Here is a 27,817-nt window from a genome sequence, read left to right on the forward strand (position 1 = left end):
CCCCGAACTTTGCTGTACTTGCTATACAGCAGCACTTACCTGTCACGTCCAGGGCATCCAGGTGACGTCTCCTCTCTGTCATCATCTTCTCTGTAGATCTTCTCTCTCATCATCTTCTCCACTCGGTCTGAACAACTTCTCTCAGCCGCCTCGTCTCTGCAGAGTGTGACACACAGACATCTTAGCTTCCTCACATTCTATCATTATCCCCCAACTGGAGTCCCCACAGTGTTATCCTACTGCTTGCTGTGCCCCCCCCCCCCAGGGGTGTAGCTATAGGGGGTGCAGAGGTAGCAGTCGCTACCGGGCCCAGGAGCATGAAGGGGCCCAAAGACACTTGTGCTGCATAAGAAGACACACAAAGCACTGAGGGAAGGGGGGCCCAAGCTGAACTCTTGCACCGGAGCCCATGAGCCTTTAGTTACACCCCTGCCCCCCCCAATACCCCCAAATACTATCCTGAAGAAACATTACTGCCCCCCATAGTAATAGTGCTCCTCATAGTCCCACCAATAGTAATTCCCTTCTAGAATGCCCTCATTAGTAACACTGCCCCAACCGTGATAATGCTCCTCAACAATGCCCCCATTATTAGAAGAGCCCTCCCATATTAATAATACCCTCAGAGTCGCCAGTAGAAATAAGGCCCCCTATTGTTCCCCCAGTGGTAATAAAGCTCCCTACAGACCCCTCAGTAGTAATAAGGCCCCCATAGTGCGCTTAGTAGAAAAAATGGCAGATCTATAAGACCCTCCTATAGAGCCCCCAGTAGAAATAAGACCGCCTATAATGTCCCCTGGATCTGCAATGCCCCCTGCAGTTATAATCCTCCCTCCACCATACAGTCCCATGTAAATAACATCACCTCCTCCCCAGCCGCTTCCAACGCACAATCCCGTGTAAACATCACTCCCTAAGGCTACTTTTACACTTGCGTTCGTGCGGATCTGTCCTGTACCGATAATACAAACGAATGCATCCGTTCAGGACCGATTCGTTTGTATTAGATTTGAATTTCTAAGTCCCAATACGGATCCGTCCTAAATTACATTGAAAGTCAATGGGGGACGGATCCGTTTACAATTGCACCATTTTGTGTCAATACAAAGGGATCCGTCCCCATTTACTTACATTGTAAGTCAGGACGGATCCGTTTGGCTCCGCAAGGCCATGCGGACACAAAAAACGTTGCTTGCAGCATTTTGGGGTCCGCCTCCAAAACGGAACGGGGGGCTGTACGGAGCCGAAAGAATACATTCTGAATGGATCCGCATCCATTCAGAATGCATTGGGGTTAAACTGATGCATTTGGGGCTGCTTGTGAGAGCCTTGAAACGGATCTCACAAGCGGATCCCCAAACCCAAGTGTGAACGTAGCCTAAACATTAAGTCCCATGTACATAAACATCATTCCCCCCCACCATCCACTTTCAACATACAGTCCCATGTAAATAACATCACTCCCTCCCCCAGCCACCTCAAGCACACAGTTCCATGTCAATAACATCCCTCCCTTCAGCCCTAACATACATCCTAGTTAAATAACTACAACTCCCAGCATTGCTCTGCCCCTCCCTTCACTTACCTCTCCAGTCTTCATATACAGACATCAGCATTAGGCTCCTTCTCCTCTTCACTCCGGTCCAATCCTGCACTGGTCACATGATGGTGACATCATCCAGGTCATCCTATCACAGCCTGTTTTGCTGATCACATGACCTGTGATGTCACCACAGGTCCTTCACCTCTTCCCAGTCAGATTCAATTGTATTGCCGTTCTGTGTGCGGCAATACAGTTGTATTTAGCAGGCAGGCAGGACATTCGGGGCTTGGGACAAAACATCAGGGGCCCAGGCCCCGAATGTTTTAACCTAGCGACGCAGTCACTAGTGAATGGGAGTCGGGAAACGGAGCTCCCTTGGGCCCCCAGAAGCAACTGGGCCCGGGGCAGCTGCCCCTTTTGCTCTGCGGCAAAGACGGCCCTGACACTGGGTATGATTAAGAAGGGCAGGGGACTGGGTAAAGGTGACAGGGTATGATTAAGGGGAGCAGGGGACTGGGAAAAGGTGACAGGGTATGATTAAGGGGGGCAGGAGACTGGCTATGGGTGACACTGGGTGTGATTAGGGGCCTTAATCATACCCAGTGTCACCCATAGCCAGTCTCCTGCCCCCCTTAATCATACCCTGTCACCTTTTCCCAGTCCCCTGCCCCCCTTAATCATACCCAGTGTCAACCAAAGCCAGTCCCCTGCCCCTTAATCATACCCACTGTCACCCTTATCAGTCCCCTGCCCGCTTAATCATACCCAGTGTCTGTTACTCTTATCCAGTCCCCTGCCCCCTTAATCATACCCAGTGTCTGTCACCCTTATCCAGTCCCCTGCCCACCTTAATTAGACCTGCCCCCATTTAATGAAAGATATTTGGTAAAAAAAAAATTTAAAATAAGAACAGGTACTCACTATCTGAAGTCTTTTGCTCCCTCCCTGTCTGCAGAGCACCGTCCACCGCCCTCACACATTGAGCGAATCCTTCCGCGGCTCTCTGTGAAGGCGCAGCACTTGGACGCTGAGCCTGCGCCCCTAAGCTCCTCCTCCACGCTCCGGAACCTGACCTGGCCTGACCTCGCCAGGCTCACCTAACACAATCTTGGGCCGGCCTGCTGTAAGAGACCGACTGCGAGCTGTGTCGGCCGCCCTGTTGCCATGGCGCCCTGTGCGGCCGCACACCCCAAAGGCCGGCCCTGCTCACAGTACTCATGTCCACATTGTGCCCACACAGGACAAATTCCCACTTTGTCCGGCTTGTACCTCCCTCACTGTAGTTTTGTCCATCTTGTGACCCCTTCACTGTAGCTATATTCTCCTTGTACCTGCCACACTTTATTATGTCCTCCTCACCGTAGTTAGGTTAATTTTGTGGCCCTTTCACTGTAGCTATGTCCGTCTTGTGGCTCCTTCACTGTAGTTATGTCCTCCTTGTATCCCCTCACTGTTATGTCCATCTTGTGGGGCCCTTCACAGTAGTTATGTCCTCCTTGTGGCCCCTTTACAGTAGTTATGTCCTAATTATAGCACATCCTGATTTCCCAAGCAGCGAAGGTCACACACACATCATGCAGCTGGCTATGAAAAAGGCTGATTCCTGGGCTTTCACCACTCCCCTCACACAGCCAACATCGTGATGTGCAGCTTGCTGGAGAGCGCCGGAGATCAGCTGAACAGTGAAGCAGGGAGTGGACGGCTCCCTCCTTCACCATTCCAATCATTGAACTGCCCTGGTGTGTCCCCAAGACTCTGTGTCCTGGACACGTGCCCCTAATGTACCCAACCTCACTATACCCCTGGGCAACCCTCTCTCACTCCTCGTGCCTCCCTGTGCCCGTGTGGACAGGGGGTGTCAGGGTAAAAAGGTTCCCAGCTGACCTGAAGTCCCTTTCGGGGATGCGGAACATCACGTCTTGGTGAAAGTAAAGAGACTGTACCGTGTGAGCCCAACGTAGTAGTGACGTCAGGCAGGACTGCGAGGTTTGGTTAGTCACAGAAGTAAAGCATTCGAAGCGGAATTCGATCCAAAGGTCCAATAAGATGGAAGCCTTTATTATTCCAGTGACAACCAATACCATCCAGTCTGCACCCCTTAGGGGGGGCCAGGTCTTAATGATAACTATCCTCATCTTTTGCTCACTTTACTTATTCCAAATCATCCTTCAAAGTCTCCATGTCCTAGAAAAGTCATCAAGATGCAGGGAGAGGAGGAGCTGGATGTTCCTGATGACATATTCTCATCGATATTAGATCCTGTGGGAAAGGAGGAAAAGCAGATGGCAGAAAAAGGGCTCCCACCTGTAGAGAAGGAGAGCACTGGGGTTGGAGAAGTAGGTACAGCCCCACTTTAAAGGTGCCACGCGGTCATTAACAATGAAAACCGACTATACAGTGTGACCTTCATTATAACATGAAAGGCAGCTACGGGCTAATTGGCAGGGCGGTTCTTCACCATAGCATGGCTGCAACCCACCCTCAGCAGGGCCGCTCCGTGTGGCCGTACCACAGGCAGAGTGGTCTGGGTATACCTGATTTATTGCGATTCATGACTAATTAATTCATAACAAATCAAAACTTCGGCGGAGCTACCAAATCTAATTTTTCAAAACTTTGAAGCTCATCTCTAATTTTAAACATGGGACAATAGTGTGATGTAAACAGCCCCTTAGTCCTAAATGTGTCTTCTTCCTCCCAGCTTGAGTCTTTGGTCAGTATGTTGTAAAAGATCAAAAGAAGAAATTCTGCTTTAAAAGACATTAGAAAGAAAAAAAAGTCACTACAACATTGTAAAGTTATGACACAAAAATAATTTACCATTTCCATACAGCCATCTCTAAGGACCGTGGCATAAAAGGGGTTAAATGTCCAACACCGATGTCAACTGTAGCAGCAGAGTGTTAGCTGTATATTACAGCTGACAATCTGCTGCTACCGCCGGCCTTCCTGAATATGAGCGGGCGAGGGGGAGTGGGGGATTTACAGCTGGGCCACCCTGAAGTTTATTGGGGGCACAATCAGACACGGGCACATTGGGGGCTGGAAGGGGGAATCATGCATGCATTTAACAAGGTCACGAACTGTGGGGATCACAACCTTTTGCCGGTATTAGAATCCTCTGATTAGCTAGTTTGTACAGAGCGATCACTGGCTCGGGACCACCCTCATTGGTCCCCGGACGGTTAGCCGACATCCATGACTGTATGTATGTAACAGTCGGGGTCTCAGCACTGTCACCATGTCTGTAGACATGTTGACAACTTGCAGCCATGACGTACCTGTACGGACATGATTTCCGCATATCCCACTGAATGGTGGTAAGTCCTGATGCATTGACACTAATTATATTACCTGCTAAATACTAAGGACATCTTGAAAACATGACGTGCTGGGGGGTCATGAGGACTGGAGTTGAGAAATACTGCTTTAGACCATATCATGAAGATTTATCAAAACTGGTGCAAAGGTATGGCAATAGGGTAGAACACTTAGATGGACCTGGAAACCACTGGAGGCAACTGTCTCCAGTTTCATGTTCCATGAGACAAGGTCCAAGACAGCACCTGCTCTGAGCTTCTCGGCACGGGCCCTTGGTTCATGCCAAAAAAACTGTGGTGTGAATAGCACTATTTACTTCTATGTATCCTTGTGCTGTTAGGTACTGTTTGTTGCACACAGACAAAACCAAAACATGTTACCGTACGATATATAAAGTATAGTTTATATATTTTTTTGTTTATTCAGGGGGTTATAGAATATTTGATACAAGATCTTCCTGCACATAATATGCTAAAGTCATTAGAGCATTGTTCATGTAGTTAATTGTATGCCAAGAAAGTAACAGGAAAACGAATGATCTCAGAATTTCATACTTTCCATATAGTAACAGAATGAAAGGCCAGACTTAAAAAAAAAAAAAAAAAAAAAACACCAAAGCAATATTCCTGTCACTGAAAAAGTTAAACCATTTGTTTTACTTCAAATTTTGCATAGCAGACTTTTTTTTTTTTTAAGGGGAAATGTGTAATTCCTGCCTTTCTGCTTTTATAAGAACACCCAGATGTTGGCTGCTGTTTGGCCACAAGATGGCACTGTACACACTGTCCTTACTGAGCTTCTCACTGAAACAAATAAAACAATGAGTGCATCCGATTATTTCAAGAAAATAATACATATGTTTGAACCCCATCCTAAAAAAACCTGTGATATATAGTTTATACAGACTGGTTTATAAATTAAGCATCAGCTGGTTGCAAGACTGCAAAAAAAAAACTGAAACAAGTAATGTACATCACTTTAAATTCCAGTGTTTGTGATGCCATAATGATCTGCCCTGCATGGACATTGGACCATGCTGCCAATTGCTGGCTATAGAGGTGAAGTGAGTTTGGATTATAGGGTTATTATAGGTGACCTGGAGTCTGCTTTTAGATTGCTTTACACCAGACAATATTCAGACTTCTCTATATATTTATCATGTATATTTTTTCATAGAATTTCCATTCTGTCTCAAAGGGAGTTTCCAGGATTATTATAGCTTTTAGCAGTTAGGCTCCATTCACACGTCTGCAAGTGTTGTCCGCACTCGTTCCGCAATTGTGCAGAACGGGTGCGGATCCATTCATTCTCTATGGGGACTGAATGGATGCGGAAAGCACACTGTGGGCCAGATTTATCATTAGCTCAGGTCAGAATAATGGAGTGAAAAAGTCCCAAAAAAAAGTCCCAAACACTAAAACTGCGCACAAATTTGCGACTTTTTTCTGCTCTGCACTATGCTCTCCAGTTTTCTGAAAGTGGGCGTGTTTTCTTATGGAAATTAATCTCTAGACAGATTTACTATTGGGACTATTTAAAAAGTCGCAATTTCACTCCAGTGAGGACCATGCTTATCTTATGAGACTTTTTAATAGAACATGCGACTTTTTCATAAAAATGTGCGACTTTTTCGTAAAGATGTGCGACTTTTGTAAAGCTGCTTACTGACGGATAAACTGCTACCGTCAAACCACATTTATTACAGTCTTAAAGGGCCGATCATAAATCTGACTTGGCTAAAACTGACTTTAGCCATATGTGAAAGTGGAGTGAGCTGTCAGAGTAATGATAAATCTGGCCCATTGTGTGCAGCTCCTGAAAAAAAATAGAACATGTCCTATTCTTGTCCGCAATTGCGGAGTAGAATAGGCAGTTCTATGGGGTTGCCGGCCGGGTGTATTGCGGATCCGCAATACACTACGGACATGTGAATGGACCCCCATGCTCATGTACTTGCTTACATTTTCACCATGTAAAACAAATCACTTCGGTTTGTTTCCATCCTGTATGAAGCACTTCATGTTGCTGTATCCAACCAAACCCATGATGCACTTCTCCTTTCACAGCTCTAGCACTGCCCCTAAACGCCCAGCTAGTTTATAGCTCCTCCTACCAGCTATTTACATAGACACTCCCCTATCACTGCCCCTGTTGCTGCTTTGACATGTCCTTGGACATAATATCACAAGAAATAGGAAAGTTATGCACATGTGACCACAGCCCAGAACGGAAGATGGGAACAATAAAGGTAAAAATAAATAAAAAATACATTACAAAATTACAGCTACCTTCATAAATGATTATTTTAAAGGATGATGATACAAACCAGAAAACCCCTTTCAAAACAAAGATAACTTTACCAGTTTAATGTACTGTTACTCCCTGTTATCTAGAAATCTCTAGAAACAATAAAAAAAAGTGTTTGAGGCAAAAAGGGGTTCATTTACTAACCATAAATATGCCTATATTGGAAATATTTCTGGCTCGGATTGTGGTGCAAAGCATCTTTGCGCTGCAATCTGCAACATTTCCCGGCTCACGCCAGGTCTCAAAAAGTGGGTGTGGAGTAGGCAGGGAAGGGGAGGGGCCAAATAATCCATCTGCTGTGATATCATAGGCACATTTACACTGCACTGACGAGCAGACAATTATCGGGAAAGAACCGTTCCTTCCCAACAATTGCCTGCTGGTCAGTGGAGGTGAAGAGCTGCATTTACATGCACCGATCGCTTCCACTGTATGGGGATGAGCGATGGCTACTGCCACCATTCATCCCCATACAGAATCATTAATACTGGGCCACAGATCGCTGTTTACACAGAAGCCCCTGATGCCTAGAAACGATAACTGAGGTGTCCATATGAAAGATAAATTCCCCCAATGAATAAGTATTTTGCTCGTTTACTGGGTGATCTGTGGCACCTTTACACAGGCTGATGATCTGAAACGTGCATTCATATGAATGTTTGTTCCAGATAATCGGCCCGAAAATCAGGTTGTGTTAACTCGCTATTAGAGTTCATGCTTTGTTAATAAAGGTTTTATTAAACCTAATTGATTGCAGGTACTGTATATTTATCTAAGAGAAACTCATGTACATTGTATAAAATGGTCAAGGGCACAATACAGATGATACAGTGATATAATATAGTTCAAATAGCCTAAGCTACTAGACTCCCGTTTCTAGTCCATTAAAATGTAACGTTTATTTCTTTTATTAAAGATAATGCGAAACAGGAGAAAAAAGAAAGAAAACTACTTTTAAAATTAAAGGTGCTGTATAGATACAAGCGGCAGAAAATAGGGTTACTTCACCCATATATCCTGCCTACTTTTATGCGCCAATTTTACTTTCTATTTGCTTTAGCCAGCAGTAATTTGTATATCTAAGTGTATCGCATTTTGGAGGATCATCTATCAAGTCGCTTGCAGAGAAGTCACTTTTTGTATATTATTTAGCGCGACTCCCTGCCGCTGGAGTGTCTAAGAATGGTGAGTCTGCAGAAACTCGCCACTAGGACACTTTATCCAACATGGACCTAATTTAAAAACCGAAGTATAGCTCCCCCAACATGTTTCACCACTAGCTGTGGCTTCTTCAGGGGGATGGAGCTACTGTCCTGCTTCCTCCTGGTATCCTGTTACCATCCTTCCAGTAAGGGCCATCCTTCCGGTCATAAATCCAAATCCCTGATGTTTAATTGATGTCCTATGCTTTTCGTTTTTATTGCAGCTATGGATGTTCTGGTTCCTCTGTGTTCTTATGTGTGTGCTGTTTGTCTAATGTTTGTGTGGACAGCGTTTCTGAGCACGGGTTCCAGGCAGCAAGGCTGTGGCAAGTTAGTGTGGAACTGTTTGGTTCACCTGTCATATTCATAGGTCTGTTCTTGTTCCCCTTCTCCTCTGCTGCTTGGCCAGTTTAGAGACCTGTTTCTCCGCATCCAGGAGGAACAGGTGGTCTACCCAGCTCCTAGTTCAGGGATCGGCAGAGGGTCAGTAGGGATCCGAGGTTCCTGAGCATGAGCCCTCCTACCTTCAAGGTCGGCTCATGCAGCTAGGAGTCAGGGTCAAATTAGGGAAGCTATAGGAGGTGACCTGCTCCCTAATTCTGTCCTCCTGGCCGAGTAGCGACCGGACATCTTCAGAATATCGCACAGCTGAGGGTTTCCCCCATCCTCAGCCGTGACAGTACTGGACCCTGATGACAGCGAGCAGCCTAGCCACCAGCTCCAGCTGCTACACTGCCAACCACATCATGTTGCCAGCGGCAACCACACGTGAGGCAACATACACAGAGCCCTCACCTGTGATTGACAACAAAAGGAAACCGCTGACAACAGCATGTGACCAAAGAGTCACGACCATGACCATGGTCGTGACAGACGCACTGCCATTTCCCCCCCACTTTTGGCTTGATTCTTCAAACTACATTTCCACTGCACCCGATCCCCAGGGAGCAACGGCCTCAGGGAGTACACTGTACTTCTCTACTTGAACTGGCTATTCTTGTTCGCAAAAAATACAACATATAATTTGTGCAACAGCCACATAGATGTGGACAGCACACTGATGTGAATGGGTTCATGGACCAAAACTATGGTCATTTGCATTAGGCCTTAGTCCACTATAATTGTGGATCATCATATAGTCCTTGAATGATAGCACACATAATATTGCCATAAGGTGCAACATTTTGCTCTTGCCATGTGTTGTCAGAGTTATTGCCTGTATGGTAGAAGAACTACTGTACTAAGGAACAGTTAAGGGCAGGACAGGAGGTCCCAGCTGATGTTTTGTGACATTGCTGAGTGTGGTACCAGAAGGTTGGGCATGGTAAGGCACAGAAGCTTAGTATGGTAGGGCTCTGACTTATTATCACTGCTGTATAATACAACTTTATGATCATTGTAGCAATACTATTAAATAACTGCATTATGTATTATTATTATTATTATTATTATTATTATTATTACTACCATAATAGGCTAAACCAGGCTGGGAAGGTTGCACCAACAGCAATGATAAGAGCTGCAGGAGAATAACAGGGATGCATCCATTGTTCCCATAAAATATTTTTTGGGACTCAGCACCCGTGATATCAATGCATATATGAAAAGAGAACCGAGGGTCCTATAAAATGTTATAATGTCCCTTTAAAAGTCTCTTTGCGCTATTTTACAGTATAAATCTTGGAGTTTCTTTAAAAAATATTTAGCAATGTGCGATAGATCCCATTCCAGATAGGTAGAGGACTAGTGCTAACATAAAACACCTGCTCACTGTCTTAAGTTTATCCCCAGGACACTCAGTAATAAGATGAATATTTATGTTTTTTTCTTTTTTAGCCAAAGAGGTAATGTAGCTGATGAGGATTGTTGACGAAGTCATTTTAAAATTCTCCAGTCAGAAAGATATGGCATCATGTCAATGACGAAGGCCAAGAACAACCATGTAGAATAGAAGAACAACCATGTAGAATAGGACATGCCAACAATAATGTACCCTGTGAATATCAAAGCTGGTTTATTATTAGAGTTAGGTTTGTAGTTCATTTTTCTGAGATGCGATATTGGCTGCATTGACTTAACTGGTTTTCCTTGTAACTCAAGTGCCCAGTTGGATACTGGATTGGGTAATTTATCATTCAGCATATCGCTGTCATTCTCAAACCTCACTCAAACTATTTTATGCAACTATTGGGAGCCAGGGTGATTTTATGGAAATATGCACTCATTTATTTATATGATATGCTGAATTATTACTACAAAGGTCTCATTTACACAGATTTATTCACATGAAATGCCCATACAGTCCTAATGTAACCCCTTAAAGGAAGGAGACAGGTTTTGACTTAAAGGGGTTGTCCCATCTCATCTCATTATTTCCACGGCAAGATGCGACTAAGCGCCGGCCACAGGTCGCTGGGCTTACAGAAAACTGCCAATCAGCCGGTGCTCCGCTGTTTACAAAGCTCACATTGCAGTGAGCGGGCATTACGTACACACCATAGCAGAAGAACTTACACTGCTTCTGTCTTTCCCAGAGTTAGGCCTCATGCACACGACCGTTTTTTTTTTTACGGTCCGCAAAAACGGGGTCCGTAGGTCCGTGATCCGTGACCGTTTTTTCGTCCGTGGGTCTTCCTTGATTTTTGGAGGATCCACGGACATGAAAAAAAAGTCGTTTTGGTGTCCGCCAGGCCGTGCGGAGCCAAACGGATCCGTCCTGAATTACAATGCAAGTCAATGGGGACAGATCCGTTTGACGTTGACACAATATGGTGCAATTGCAAACGGATCCGTCCCCCATTTACTTTCCATGTAAAGTCAGGAGTCCCTTTTATACCATCGGATCAGAGTTTTCTCCAATCCGATGGTATATTTTAACTTGAAGCGTCCCCATCACCATGGGAACGCCTCTATGTTAGAATATACTGTCGGATATGAGTTTTCACGAAGTGAAAACTCAGCTCTGAAAATGCTTTTATGCAGCCGGATCCGTCTGTATGAAAGTAACCTACGGCCACGGATCACGGACACGGATGCCAATCTTGTGTGCATCCGTGTTCTTTCACGGACCCAATGACTTGAATGGGTCCGTGAACCGTTGGCCGTGAAAAAAATAGGACAGGTCCTATTTTTTTCACGGCCAGGAAACACGGATCACGGATGCGGCTGCAAAACGGTGCATTTTCCAATTTTTCCACGGACCCATTAAAAGTCAATGGGTCCGCGAAAAAAAAACGGAAAACGGCACAACGGCCACGGGTGCACACAACGGTCGTGTGCAGGAGGCCTTACAGAGACAGCCTAGCTTGTGCTATACTATCTGCATTGCTCCCATTTACTGCAATGGGAACTACGTAAACAATGAAGCGCCGGCCTGCTAGGCAGTTTCCATAAGCCCAGCCACCTGATGTCAGCGCTTAGTCCCATCTCATTGTATGGAAAGATGGGACAAAATGATCTATTGTTTAAATAAAGTTATGTTAAACATTTTAATTACATTTTTTTGTGTTTTTTGCTACTATTCCATGTTTTCTCACTGGTCACTGAGCTTCACAATAGGCTGAGATTTCCTATGTCGTAGTCTACATATCATATTACAGGCAAGATTACAATGAAGGCAATTTCTCTATTATACAGCTTGAGTCAGATAACATAGGATCACACAATGACAAGAGGTGATGGTTGCAGCTCACTTTCTCCCCCTCCCTGCAAAGTTATCTCAGCAAAGGTCACAAAGCATGCACACAATACTTTACCATAGAAGCCAACCTCGAGAAGACACAGCAGAATAGAAGCTCAGACAAGATGGCACAAATATGTACAGAAAATATAATAAAACATAAAATATAAAAACAGTCAAAACAATTTATAGTTCTAATGAGTTAGTCTTTATTGAAACTGCATTATTTCGTATAATTCATAACGTATGTTCCCTGGTTTGTTATGTCTTTTGTGCTGTCCACACAGAGGTCTTGTCCATAAAATGGCTCCTGATGGAGGGTCATATGGCAGATCACCTCCATGTGATGTCTTCTCCATTCAGATACTGTGCACCAGCCATCTGCACTTGCACTGTTGGGAGGTTAGTGCAGACGCAGTGTGTTAGAACAGAGGGGGTGATTTGCCTGGTCACATGACCCTCCATCAGTAGCCATTTTAAGGACAGGACCTCTGTGTGGAGAGTACAGATTTCCCTAACAATGGGGCATGACTTATGAAATATAGCAAATGGCACAGAATAACAACAAAGGTTATATTAGTAAGTGCCATATAGTCTTCTTACCTACACATTGGTCACAAGTAGCCAGAGAGTGGGCAACCCTTTTAAGGATTGCAGGAGTGTTTTTATTTTTGCCTCCATCAGTAATAACTTTTATTTATATGTCTATGTAGCTGTGTGGGCCCTTGTCTTTTGTAGGATGAGTTTTAGACATCTGTATGCAGTACAGTCGTGGCCAAAAGTTTTGAGAATGACACAAATATTAGTTTTCACAAAGTTTGCTGCTAAACTGCTTTTAGATCTTTGTTTCAGTTGTTTCTGTGATGTAGTGAAACATAATTACACGCACTTCATACGTTTCAAAGGCTTTTATCGACAATTACATGACATTTATGCAAAGAGTCAGTATTTGCAGTGTTGACCCTTCTTTTTCAGGACCTCTGCAATTCGACTGGGCATGCTCTCAATCAACTTCTGGGCCAATTCCTGACTGATAGCAACCCATTCTTTCATAACTTCTTGGAGTTTGTCAGAATTAGTGGGTTTTTGTTTGTCCACCCGCCTCTTGAGGATTGACCACAAGTTCTCAATGGGATTAAGATCTGGAGAGTTTCCAGGCCATAGACCCAAAATGTCAACGTTTTGGTCCCCGAGCCACTTAGTTATCACTTTTGCCTTATGGCACGGTGCTCCATCGTGCTGGAAAATGCATTTTTCTTCACCAAACTGTTGTTGGATTGTTGGAAGAAGTTGCTGTTGGAGGGTGTTTTGGTACCATTCTTTATTCATGGCTGTGTTTTTGGGCAAAATTGTGAGTGAGCCCACTCCCTTGGATGAGAAGCAACCCCACACATGAATGGTCTCAGGATGCTTTACTGTTGGCATGACACAGGACTGATGGTAGCGCTCACCTTTTCTTCTCCGGACAAGCCTTTTTCCAGATGCCCCAAACAATCGGAAAGAGGCTTCATCAGAGAATATGACTTTGCCCCAGTCCTCAGCAGTCCATTCACCATACTTTCTGCAGAAGATCAATCTGTCCCTGATGTTTTTTTTGGAGAGAAGTGGCTTCTTTGCTGCCCTTCTTGACACCAGGCCATCTTCCAAAAGTCTTCGCCTCACTGTGCGTGCAGATGCACTCACACCTGCCTGCTGCCATTCCTGAGTAAGCTCTGCACTGGTGGCACTCCGATCCCGCAGCTGAATCCTCTTTAGGAGACGATCCTGGCACTTGCTGGACTTTCTTGGACGCCCTGAAGCCTTCTTAACAAGAATTGAACCTCTTTCCTTGAAGTTCTTGATGATCCTATAAATTGTTGATTGAGGTGCAAGCTTAGTAGCCACAATATCCTTGCCTGTGAAGCCATTTTTATGCAGCGCAATGATGGCTGCACACGTTTCTTTGCAGGTCACCATGGTTAACAATGGAAGAACAATGATTTCAAGCATCACCCTCCTTTTAACATGTCAAGTCTGCCATTTTAACCCAATCAGCCTGACATAATGATCTCCAGCCTTGTGCTCGTCAACATTCTCACCTGAGTTAACAAGACGATTACTGAAATTATCTCAGCAGGTCCTTTAATGACAGCAATGAAAAGCAGTGGAAAGTTTTTTTGGGGATTAAGTTAATTTTCATGGCAAAGAAGGACTATGCAATTCATCTGATCACTCTTCATAACATTCTGGAGTATATGCAAATTGCTATTATAAAAACTTAAGCAGCAACTTTTCCAATTTCCAATATTTATGTAATTCTCAAAACTTTTGGCCTCGACTGTACATATAAGTTGAGGTTAAACCCCTTCCCACTGTCCACTGTGTATATACGTCCTATCTGCACATAACCCGTGCAGATAGCACGTATATACACGTGCAGGCAGCGCTTTAATCTAGCAGGAGCAGGTCGGGTCCCGGCTGACAGACACAGAGGGGACCCTGAGGAGAAGACAGGAGCAGTTTATTACCGCTTATGCCTTCTCCTGTGCCAGCAGGAGAGCGCTGAATGAGCACATGGTGAAGGGAGCCGCTTCCTCTGTTAGTCCTGGCGGTCACGTGACCCCTGGGGGTGTCTGGAGCAGGGGCAATTTGCTTCAAGGACCCTTTGGACCCGGGAGATAAATATTTTAGTTCAAATAGCCTAAGGCTAATAGGTTCCCGTTTATGGTCTAATGTAAAACATAACGTTTATTTCATTTTATTAAGACTAGTATAGATAGGGAAGAAAGAAAAGAATTGTTAAAAATTAAAGTGCTGGTGAACTCTGCGGCTGGGGATATAAATTGCTTGGTCTATACACACTGCCTCGCCTCCCTATATGTATCTATCAGTATCATGGGATTGTTCCAGCAGATTATTTTCAGATCTCCGCTTTCCGACTATTTGTCCTGAAAGCTGGGATCTTTAATCTGTGTCCCTATATGTTACAATCGGAGGATCAGCATTACCTATTATTATTTGTCTATCCCTAGGTTAACTTTGTTTGCCTCTAGTATTGCACCCTACCGCTTGTGTATCTCGCACACAGTGTCTGCAGTACACTAAGATGCGGTCACTGAGTATCACCTCACTTAACCTAAAAACTAGATTGCAGCTCCCCAACATGTTTCGCCACAGACGTGGCGTCTTCAGGGGAAATGGAGCTACTGTCAACACGAGCGCCATCTGAATCCATGTTTTTAACTACCGTGGGTGGGTCTTTCCTCATCGGATATCCAATCGGTAACCGGCGCTCATGTGATGGTAATACAATCTGACCAATAGACCTCAGTCAGCGTTAATGTCTTTAATGTACATGCGCATGCGCAAGAACTTTTAGTTTTGTTTCAAATCGTAAACTGCTTCTGCGCATGTACTGTGGACCGAATGTCTCCATCTGCGCTTACCTACCAATTTGTCTCCGAAACTCTAAGTGGGGGCGCATGCGCTATATCTTAGAAGACTAATTCATAGGGGAAGTACCACTGCGCATGAGTTATGACTCAGTCTCCAGCCCAAACATGGAAGCAAGGGCGCATGTGCAGGGACTTAGAAAATGGTAATTTTGAGATGCTTTTTCTCTATCATTTAAAGATATTTCTCTTATTGCGCATGTCTCGTATCCCGGATATTGTATAGGAGGTAGGTATCTGCAGTTCTACAGATTAATTATCTACATCAGGGGTAGGCAACCTCCGGCACTCCAGCTGTTGTGAAACTACAACTCCCAGCATCCATACTTGCTCTGCTCTTCTAAGAACTCTCATAGAAATGAATGGAGCATGCTGGGAACTGTAGTTTCACAACAGCTGCAGTGCCGAAGGTTGCTGATCCCTGATCTACATGATACGTCTTAGTGTATCCACCAGTGTGATTTGGATTCTGCTGTAGTATTCATTAATTTCACAATGATCAATCTCCATATGGATGACTGATCCATTTTTTTATATGTTTTTTGTATGCTATAACTCAGGTTGCCATTATAAATTTAAAGACTCCTGTCATACAGAATATATTAATATATTCACTGGTGTGATTTCGAACCTGCTATTGGTATTCAGTAGTTTTGCAGTAGTCAGTATGCAGATGGATATTTCATCTATCATTTATTTTTGTATTCTATGACTACAGGTGACTGTGGTTAAGTATTGGTCTTTTTCTTTGTTCTGCATTATAAATTTTTCCTATATTATTTTCGTATTATAATGTAATACTCAAGGTTTTCTCCTGTGATTTGTATGTCCCTTTTATTTCTAAATGAATGCCGTGAAGGAAAAACCTTCATTCAGTCCATATGGACTCATGGTGCCCAATCCATGGATCCAACGAGTCTCACTTTTTTTAAAAGTTTCTTGTCTAGGTTACCCCCTCTTGGTCCCATGGATATTTTTTCAATGCCCCAGAAACATAAGACGGAGCTCTTGTTTCCATGGATATATTTAATATGCCTAGCTATGGGGGTATCTTTGTCAGTTTCAATTGTACTCAGGTGGCCTGAAATACGGAGTCTCAGTTCTTGTATGGTTTTCCCTACATATAGTTTGGGACATGGACAGGAGGCTATATATATCACTCCCTGCGTTTTGCAAGTAATACGTTGTCTGATTTCCTATTCTTTTTTATCCCCAATGTTGGTGAACTTCTTTATACGGGGAATATACTTGCAGAACGAACAATCTCCACAGGGTGATGAGCCGACGGTATCTCTCCCTTATCTTTCCAGTGCTAGTTCCTTCCTCCACTAGATGACTATGGACCAATTGGTCCTTTAAATTTGGGCCTCTCCTGTACGTTACAGATGGATTTGGGGTAAGTACCATACTTAGGTCTCTGTCAGATTGTATTATATGCCAGTATTTCCTGAGGATGCTATATATCTCTCTGTTATATCCATCATATGTCCCTATGCATCTGATGACTTCACTGTTTTTTGGTGCTGTTACCTTTAGTAGATCTTCTCTATCCACCTTTTTAGCTCTATTGTATGCATTTTTTAGGGATCTATTTGGATATCCTCTCTTCCTAAATCTTTGGAGCAGTTGTTCACTTTCTTTACCAAAAGAGGCCTTGTCAGAGCAGTAACGGCGTGCCCTCAGGTACTGGCCTGTCGGAATTCCCCTTTTCAGGGGGGATGGATGCCAGCTATTCCAATGCAAATAGCTGTTTGTTGCAGTAGGTTTTCTGTAAACCTCTTTGACCAGGTGTCCATCTTCTGCTTTCTTTATTTTTAGATCAAGAAACACAACCTCCTATCCTGAATTTCGTAAGTATATTTCATTCCTATATTGTTGTTATTCAGTGTCTGAGTAAATTCGTGAAATAGTGAATGACCCCCATCCCATAGGATGAGAATGTCGTCGATATATCTGCCCCAAAATATAATGTGGCAGATTATTTTCCCACATGACGTCCCCATCACGGTCCCGTTGATTTGTTTGTAAAATTGTCCCTGAAAAATAAAAAAATTGTTTTCTAAAACAAACTTAAGTGATGACAAAACAAACTCATTGTGCCTTCTAAAATTTTGACTTCTTGTGTTAAGATAATATTCAACCGCGTGTATTCCTAATGGGTGCTGGATATTACTGTAGAGCGATTCTACATCTAAACTTGCTAGGATAGTGTCTGGTGTCAACGTGATATCATTTATTTTAAGGAGATCTTTTGTGTCACTAATGTATGAAAGCAGAGTGGTCACAAATGGTCTTAATATTTGATCCACATACTCGCTGATGGCCTGAGTTAGATTATCATTACCCAAGACTATAGGTCTCCCTGAGATGGGTTTCTTGCTCTTATGTACCTTTGGTAAGGCATAAAAGGTGGAAATTGTAGGACTTTTATTATATAGGTACTGGTATTCATCTTTTGTTATTATATTATCTTGGCGTGCTTCAAGAAGAAGATTTTTTAGTTCATTCAGATATTCTTTTGTGGGGTCATTAAGTAGAGCCTTGTATGTTGGTATGTTTTTTTGTTCCTCAACAGTCTCAACACCAAATCAACATAGTCTCCTTTATCTTGGATAACTATGTTGCCCCCTTTATCGCTTGGTTTTATTATGATGTTCTCATTATTTTTTAGTGTTTGTAGGGCTTCAAGTTCCTGGATACTTAGATTGGATTCTATATGATCCTTCCTCATTTTCAGTGATTTTATGTCCTGTGTAACTAGCTGGACAAAGGTCTCTATCTCCTGAAATTGTGTAAAGCAGGCATCCTCAAACTGCGGCCCTCCAGCTGTTGCAAAACTACAACTCCCGGCATGCCCGAACAGCCTACAGGTATCAGCATACAGCAGGGCATTGTGGGAGTTGTAGTTTTACAACAGCTGGAGGGCCGCAGTTTGAGGATGCCTGGTGTAAAGGATGGAGTAATTCTCGATTTAGGTTTTAAAGTCGAGAAGGGGGGATCAGGAATAATCTTCTTTCATTCTCAAATGTTCTTCGTGCATCATATTCTTCTTGTTTATGCATTTTGTGTAGAGCTAGTTTTCATGTGAAGAGATTTATATCCTTAATCCATAAGAACTTGTCACACTATGGGACCGGTGAGAAGGTAAGACCCTTGCTCAAAAGTGTTTTTTGTGACGTTGTTATTATATGTGTAGACAGATTTATAATTTGTTTATCATCTGAGTCTTCATTAGATGTTGTCACAGCTATTTGCTGTACCCCCATCTCTCCCGGTCCCTCAGTTGAACCCCTGCTTGTCCTAAAAAAAGGGGGGCAATGGGGGTAGTCTTTTCTCCCAGGCCCATATTTGTCTGAGTCAGATGTGTCTGAATTGGGGGTTGTGTTGTAGATGGCTGATAAATTGTAAGATTCTGGCCCGTATTCCCCCCTTGAGATGAACCAAATGAGAAGGGTTGTGTGGATAGGATACAGTGGGATTCATATTTATACTTGTTGCTATAATATTCGAATCTGGAGTAGCTTGTTTTCCTGATATTCCTCCCTGGCATATCTGAAAGGATTCACGTCTCTCTAGGTAGGATTCATTTGGAGGGTACTGTCTCTTTTTAGTTTTGCGTTTTATACCCTTTATCCGATTCCTCTGTACAGTGGAGCTGTGAACTGAGCCTTCTGTGCCCGAGGTCTCTGTTTCAGAGTTTTCTATGTATCCTCGCTGTGGGTTCCTATTATTACCCCTATTCCTCCAGATGTAGACTCTATCCCTTTCGAAATCAGCATGATCCCTCATATATTTTCTGTGTTTTCTTTCCTTGATTTTGTTTTGTAATAAGTCTATATTTTTCTTTATTTTTTGTTCAAGGTCGGGAAATTCTGGGTGTGGACCGAATGTCTCCATCTGCGCTTACCTACCAATTTGTCTCCGAAATTCTAAGTGGGGGCGCATGCGCTATATCTTAGAAGACTAATTCATAGGGGAAGTACCACTGCGTATGAGTTATGACTCAGTCTCCAGCCCAAACATGGAAGCAAGGGCGCATGTGCAGGGACTTAGAAAATGGTAATTTTGAGATGCTTTTTCTCTATCATTTAAAGATATTTCTCTTATTGCGCATGTCTCGTATCCCGGATATTGTATAGGAGGTAGTTATCTGCAGTTCTACAGAATAATTATCTACATGATACGTCTTAGTGTATCCACCAGTGTGATTTTGATTCTGCTGTAGTATTCATTAATTTCACAATGATCAATCTCCATATGGATGACTGATCCATTTTTTTATATATTTTTTGTATGCTATAACTCAGGTAGCCATTATAAATTTAAAGACTCCTGTCATACAGAATATATTAATATATTCACTGGTGTGATTTCGATCCTGCTATTGGTATTCAGTAGTTTTGCAGTAGTCAGTATGCAGATGGAACGATCCACAGGTGGAGAGGAGTGGCAGTTGTGGCACTGATAGGAGTTGTAGTGGTTCACGATGGCTGCTGCAATGTTCGTAGCAGCCGATAGGCGTCCGGGCGGCAGCGCTCTCAGGTCTCAGAAAACGCCTATTGGCGTCATCTCGTGAGACCTGAGATTTCCTGTGAACGCGCGCTCACAGGATCGCACAGTAAATAAGTTGAACTACAGCCTGCCAGCGCAGGTCATGTCACTTACCAGTAGGAGGAGCTCCCGGCCGGATGCAGACATCGCAGCTCGCAGGTAAGTATAATGGTTCTACAAATTGCTAAGTAACCATGGCAACCGGGACTGCAGTAGCGTCCTGGTTGCCATGGTTACCGATCGGAGCCCCAGCGATTAAACTGGGACTCCGATCGGTACACTCCGCTGCCACCAATGATAGGGGGGGAGATTTTAATTAGGAGGGGGAGGGAGGGGAGAATGCCCACTGGCCACCAACGAGTTAACTACAGGGGAGGGAGGGGGGGGCCCACTGGCCACCAACGGGTTAACTACAGGGGAGGGAGGGAAGGGCTGGCCGCACTGGCCACCAATGAGTTAACTACAGGGGAGGGAGGGGGGCCCACTGGCCACCAATGAGTTAACTACAGGGAAGGGAGGGGGGCCCACTGGCCACCAATGAGTTAACTACAGGGGAGGGAGGGGGGCCCACTGGCCACCAATGAGTTAACTACAGGGGAGGGAGGGGGGGGCGGCCGCACTGGCCACCAATGTGTTAACTACAGGGAAGGGGGGCTGCCCCCTGCTGCCTGGCAGCACCTGCCAGGCAGCAGGGGGCAGTCATGTACATAGTTCTTTTAGTATATTCTAACCTGAAGCGTCCCCATCATCATGGGAACGCCTCTGTGTTAGAATATACTGTCGGTTCTGAGTTTTCACGAAGTGAAAACTCAGCTATGAAAAAGCTTTTATGCAGACGGATCTTCGGATCCGTCTGTATAAAAACTAACCTACGGCCACGGACACGGATGCCAATCTTGTGTGCATCCGTGTTCTTTCACGGACCCATTGACTTGAATGGGTCCATGAACCGTTGTCCATCAAAAAAATAGGACAGGTCATATTTTTTTGACGGACAGGATACACGGATCACGGTCTCGGCTGCAAAACGGTGCATTTTCCGATTTTTCCACGGACCCATTGAAAGTCAATGGGTCCACGAAAAAAAAACGGAAAACGGCACAACGGCCACGGATGCACACAACGGTCGTGTGCAGGAGGCCTAAGGCTGGGAGAACGGGATCCTTCCTAAAATTCCAGGAAGAGATCATTTCGGAACTCCTGTATCCAGGAGGGTCCGTGCCCCAAGTCCCTGATGTAGTGAGCCGGCTACATGCCAGACACTTCCCGAGTGTCTATCCTGGTACCCCAACTCAGCGTTCCCCAAGAAAAAGATGTTGTGTCTGTAGCAGGGCTGGAATAAGGTGTGACACCACCGTTTTTTGTCCTGACTGTCCTGACCAGCCTGCCCTATGCATAGGGGAGTGTTTCCGCAAGTACCACACACATGTACACTATTAGTGTAGGGATCGCGTGACACAGGACAGGCACACAGGGGTCTTAGGGCCCTTTCACACAGAGCTGCTACAAACCTCTCCTTTCACCTGGGACAAAGTGCATAATGTACTTCGCCACATCTCTGGGTGGTTTGCGCTTTGCACATTGTTCCATGGGGAAGGAGAGGTTTGTCCTCTAAAGGTAAAAAAAAAAAAAAAATCACAGGTAAGCAAAAAAGTTAATGTTCTGTTTCAAATGTTATATAAAGTTTATAAAAGTTGATGTTAATAAATTTATTGCGTTGCTGCCTGTTTTTTTTTTTTTTTAGCTTCTAGGTGGACCAAGCGATCAACCAGCTGCAGCACTGATGTGCATTCTGACAGAAGCATTGCGCTGCTGTCAGATTACACAAAGTCGTTGTATGTGGCGCTGCAAGACGAGATACGTTTGCCGAGGCTTATGAGCTGAGGGGCGGTGATCATATGCTTTGGCAAACATTTTTTATAAAAAAATAAATAAATCTGGCAATGATTTATTCATCCACATCGATTGATGTGAATGGAGAAATCGGGTTTGCCAGGGCATATGAGCTGAAGTAGGTTTGGATGTTGGGCGGAGCTCCTATGTCCTGGCAGACGCCTTTCCCCTTTTTTTTTGCACATTTTTTGGCAGAGATTTTTTCATCCACATTGATCGATGCGAATGAAGAAATCTGTGCCGTTCATTTTTTCTTTCAGCCCAGAGGCTGAACGGAAAAAAAAAATCTCATTACCCGTATGCTCAATATAAGGAGAATAGCAGAAACTCCTAATGCTGGCCATACATGTAATGATTGTGGAGACCCTCAAATGCCAGGGCAGTACAAACACCCCACAAATGACCCCATTTTGGAAAGAAGACACCCAAGGTATTCGCTGAGGGGCATATTGAGTCCATGAAAGATTTAACTTTTTGTCACAAGTTAGCGGAAATGGAGACTATGTGAGAAAAAAAAAAAAATCAATTTCCGCTAACCTGTGCCAAAAAAAAAAATCTTCTATGAACTCGCCATGCCCCTCACGGAATACCTTGGGGTGTCTTCTTTCCAAAATGGGGTCACATGTGGGGTATTTATACTGCCCTGGCATTTTAGGGGCCCTAAAGCGTGAGAAGAAGTCTGGAATCCAAATGTCTAAAAATGCCATCCTAAAAGGTACTCATTGGAATTTGGGCCCCTTTGCGCACCTAGGCTGCAAAAAAGTGTCACACGTGGTATCGCCGTACTCAGGAGAAGTAGGGCAATGTGTTTTGGGGTGTCTTTTCACACATACCCATCCTGTGTGTGAGAAATATCTCTGTAAATGACAACTTTTTAATATTTTTTTACAAAGTTGTCAATTTACAGAGATATTTCTCTCACCTAGCATGGGTATATGTAAAAATACACCCCAAAACACATTGCCCTACTTCTTCTGAGTACGACGATACCACATGTGTGACACTTTTTTGCAGCCTAGGTGCGCAAAGGGGCCCAAATTCCAATGAGTACCTTTAGGATTTCACAGGGCATTTTTTACGCATTTGGATTCCAAACTACTTCTCACGCTTTAGGGCCCCCTAAAATGCCAGGGCAGTATAAATACCCCACAAGTGACACCATTTTGGAAAGAAGACACCCCAAGGTATTCCGTGAGGGGCATGGAGAGTTCATAGAAGATTTTTTTTGGCACAAGTTAGCGGAAGATTATTATTATTTTTTTATTTTTTTCTTACAAAGTCTAGGTGCGTAAAGGGGCCAAAAGTACCTTTAGGCTTTACAAGGTTGCTCACAGTTTAGCCCCACCCAAAATGCCAGAACAGTAAACATACTCCACAAATGACCCCATTTCGGAAAGTAGACACCCCAAGGTATTCCCTGAGGGGCATAGTGAGTCCGTGGGAGATTTTTTATTTTTTTTGCCAGAAGTTAGCAGAAATGGAAACTTTATATATATTTTTTTTCCTCAGAAAGTGTAATTTTCCGCTAACTTGTGAAAAAAAATTTAATCATACATAAACTCACCATGCCCCTCCGCGAATACTTTGGGGTGTCTTCTTTCTAAAATGGGGTCATTTGGGGGGTATTTATACTATCCTGGCATTCTAGCACCTCAAGAAACATGACAGGTGCTCAGAAAGTCAGAGCTGCTTCAAAATGCGGAAATTAATATTTTTGTACCATAGTTTGTAAACGCTATAACTTTTGTGCAAACCAATAAATATACACATATTGGATTTTTTTTTATCAAAGACATGTAGCACAATAAATTCTGACACAAACTTGTATAGAAATGTAATTATATTTGAACAATTTAACCAGAGAAAGTTAAAAATACACTTTTTTTGAGAAAATTGCGGTCTATTTTGATTAATATGAGAAAAATGAAAAATCTCAGCAGCAATGAAATACCACCAAAAGAAAGCTGTATTTGTGAGAAGAAAAGGAGGTAAAATTCATTTGGGTGCCAAGTTGCATGACCGAGCAATAAACCGTTAAAGTTGTGAAGTGCCGATTTGTAAAAAAAAAAGGGCCTGGTCACTAGGGGGGTATAAACCTGTGGTCCTTAAGTGGTTAAGAAGGCCAATGTAAGTTAACAAGTCCAACAAGCTTTACTGAGGTAATCTTGGCTAATAGCACTTGTGAGGTTAAGTTCAGTCTCTCCAGGGCACACACACAATTTATCCAAGGCTGGGTATGGGAAAGCAGGCTGTATGATAGCTATCCCTGTGTCTCTCTATTAAATCCAGACGTCTCAAATTGACCAAAGCATGCAATTACGTTCTCATTAACTGTTTCAGCAATTTCTGCGCTGAGGGAGCAGGTTTTACATCAGATGGCCAATCCGTCTCCAAAATGTGGTCTGTGCTGAAGCAACATACCCCTTTCACAAACATCAAAGTCCAAAACCATAGATGTGCGTTTCCTTTGCATTCATGGACTGTCCCTTATGGTCTTCAGCAGTCTGTGAATATATGTTCACATTCTCTCAGGAGTTTTGCACTTGTTCTCAGTATGCAGGGACGGAGCGCCCCAATAGAAGGCCTCACACGGCACAGAACGATATAGCGCCATACACTTTCGCTTCTTAGGCCAGACTCACTGGCTAATGCAATCAGACTACCCAGCTCCTCCCACAAAGGGAGCAGGGTCCAGCCTTCCTCCTGCTGAGTAGACCACAATAAATAAGCTGCTTTCCCATTTTCAGCTCTTGGAATCACATTTAAAGCATGGAAAGTACATTAAACCTTTATGGTACAGTGTCTTTTCAACAGCTGCCTCAGCAATGATAGGTCCAATGAGTCTCGTTGTTGCTTTCTAGCTAATTGATAGGGTCTCAAATGATCTGTTATCTGCTTCCCAGCATGTGAAACACGCTCCTTCAAAGACTGGAAGGGGTGGAAGTAAGAGATAGAAAACAGGAAAGGTTGTGTAACTTCCAATATGCTAGGGAGCGAGAGGGGAGATAACCATGTGTTCTGAGTGCAGGGTGTCACACAAGCAGGAGATATACACCAGACGTATGGTCATGTGGGGCTGACAGCCCATTAGTAATTTACTGACAATTCTGAATTTAAACAATTTGAACACAATTTATGAAGATCATAAAACTCCGAATGACCTAAAAGGATATTCGAAAATAGTTTTTCACGTATCTAAGAGACCACAGATAAATAGAAACAGATTAGTAGAGCTTATCAACTGCTATATGGATAAAATACTATAACAATGCAATATATTTAAACTAAAAGCCCTAATCAAGTCAGAAACCCGATTCAAAAGGCAGAAATGGAAAGTATAAAAGTATAAGAGATTATTTTCAAAGCATCATCTTCAACGATCAAGACAGTCTTTCCACAGCTCTGACAGCTTGAAGTATACGTTTAACTGCAGTTTGCTGGAGGATACAGATGTTATTAATGATACAAAAACACATCTTTGTAGTTAGACTTGGCAGTGATGTGCTCTGATGATGTAACCCATTTGTAACCTTAGATGGTTTTCTTTGGGAATTGAACAATTTGGAAGCATCATATTATTCTTACAGTTAGGCAGAAATAACTTCTTTAAATGCACACATTATACTGTATGCTGGTAATTATAAGATACTGAAGTATGTATGCATCAATTTAATGGATGTATCTACAAGACTAATTGCATCTAAAAGAAGAAAAATCTTTAAACTCAATATTGAACAGCTGCTTTTAAACAATAAAATAATAAAAAGATTGAGAGGCTGATTTATCGTCAGTTCTGATTATACCGAGCGGAGATGGCTATTACTAGTGAGATAGGGAGCTTTAGTGTAGCTTCAGAAACAAAAACTAGGCATTCTTATGGAAGAAGGACACAGGAACAAAAGACCAATAACAGCTATTGTAGATCAAGGGATATAAGCTGAAGTCATTATGAGTTGGTTATCAAATGTATGTTGTAGTGGCTTATGGAAATATCTTATACAGTATTAAACTGTAGAGAGAAATGAGGGCTTACCCAAATTGTTTGACCTCATAACAAAATCTGAATTTATCATGCTAGCTGTGAGTGTAAACTAAAGGCAATCTCCGCAGTAGGCAGGGGGAACATGATCTGTGTTTTTCCTACAGTACTTTATATGTAGATGACATGATAAATTGGAATGCTATATTACATTTAATGTTTTCCTACACAGGAGCATGTAAATTCCATGTAAGCCCAAAAGTAATTAATTAGGTGATATCCTGTGTGTCACGTTCGGGTGTGGGAGGGAAACACCACACCGAACATAGGAGGGAAAGGGGTGGGGGAATAAGGCCTGGAAACTAGGGGAAGAAGATGGATACCTCCTAGTAAAACCCTAATCAAAGTCCTGACTATATACCAGTATGAACAGACCCCAGAGGTAGGTGAGTTCATACACAGGAATACCTAATGTCCTAACTCACCCTATAGGAACCTGGTACTAATGTCAGGACTGAGACAACCTATGCCTCCAAAAGGAAGTACAAACAGGAGTCTCCCTCAGGCCTTAATACAAATGACAGGGAAATGCAACACACAAAATAACCTAAACAAAATACAAAAGGGAAAGAAAACACTTAACTTCAAGTGGCTATGGCAGCACCAGGAACTCAGCCGAGATCCACACACCAGCTATCCACAACTCAAACTGAAGCTATAAACCGCATAGCATAGTGGGAGAAACAACAATAAATGAGGGTTAAATAACCATAATAACCACACCTGGGGAAAGAAGGTGTGGCAAGCACCAGAAACAACATAGACGTCATTTCATCCAAACATAAAACATGTCAGATCAAACCACGTGTTGCCAGTCTCACCGATCTCCTGCCACCTGTCGAGGGAATGTCCGTGACACTGAGGCTGTTGCAAACCTACCACACCCATCATTGTAGAAGATGTAGTTTTGCAACTGGAGGGAAAAAGATCAGAGATCACTGACGTAAATCATGTTATAGTTATGATGGGTACATAAAAAAAATCTAACCTAAGTAGACTGCACATAAAATATTTAGTAAAAGAAAAAAAGCTCTTTTCACCACCCAAAAAAGATACATTAATTTAAATTGTAAAAAAAAACGATATCTTCTGTTACATTGCTGACTTTTGCATGAGTCTCAGGTAAAGCTGAGCGAATTTCATATTTTGAAATTCGTTCACGCTTCGTTTGGTGGTGAAAGCAGAATTGCATTATGGATTCCGTTACCACGGACCAGAACGCAATTCTATGACGGAATGCCTTTATTCATTCCGTCATAATAAAAGTCTATGGGCTGCAAAACGGATCTGTCCCATTTCCGTTATGCAGAAACTTTTACAACAGGGAAGGATAGACTGATTTCAGCTGCTCAAAGATGGTTTGCAAAGCAGTAAACAAATGTGAGCCAAATTATAGCAGGAGTGGCATTAGGGGTTCCCCAGGAAAGGGAAAAAAATTTAGGAGTTCCCTGCAGAAATAAAACTGATAAAGTACAAAAAACCTTCACCTTTGGTTTCTAAGTCAAATTGGGGGAGAAGGTGGTCTTAGCATACCTCTACTATGAATGGAAAACTCCTCAGAAAAAAAGGCTCTTGCTGTGGCAGATCTGGCATTACATGCACAGCCATTCATTTGAGAGCCGGGGAAATGCCAGTTCGAGACAGCTGGCTGCCGCTCCAACTTTGCCGAAATTTACAGACAAAGCAAAAGAAACTTGTACAGTGGTGCTTGAAAGTCTGTGAATCTACTGTATTTCTGCATAACTTTGACTTAAAACTACATCTGATTTTCACAGAGTCCTAAAAGTAGATAAAGATAAACAAATCAAACAAATGAATCCAAAATATGTGGTCATTTATTCAGGGAAATTA

Source organism: Bufo bufo, chromosome 6 (genome assembly GCF_905171765.1).
Source record: "Bufo bufo chromosome 6, aBufBuf1.1, whole genome shotgun sequence".
Lineage (NCBI taxonomy): Eukaryota > Metazoa > Chordata > Amphibia > Anura > Bufonidae > Bufo > Bufo bufo.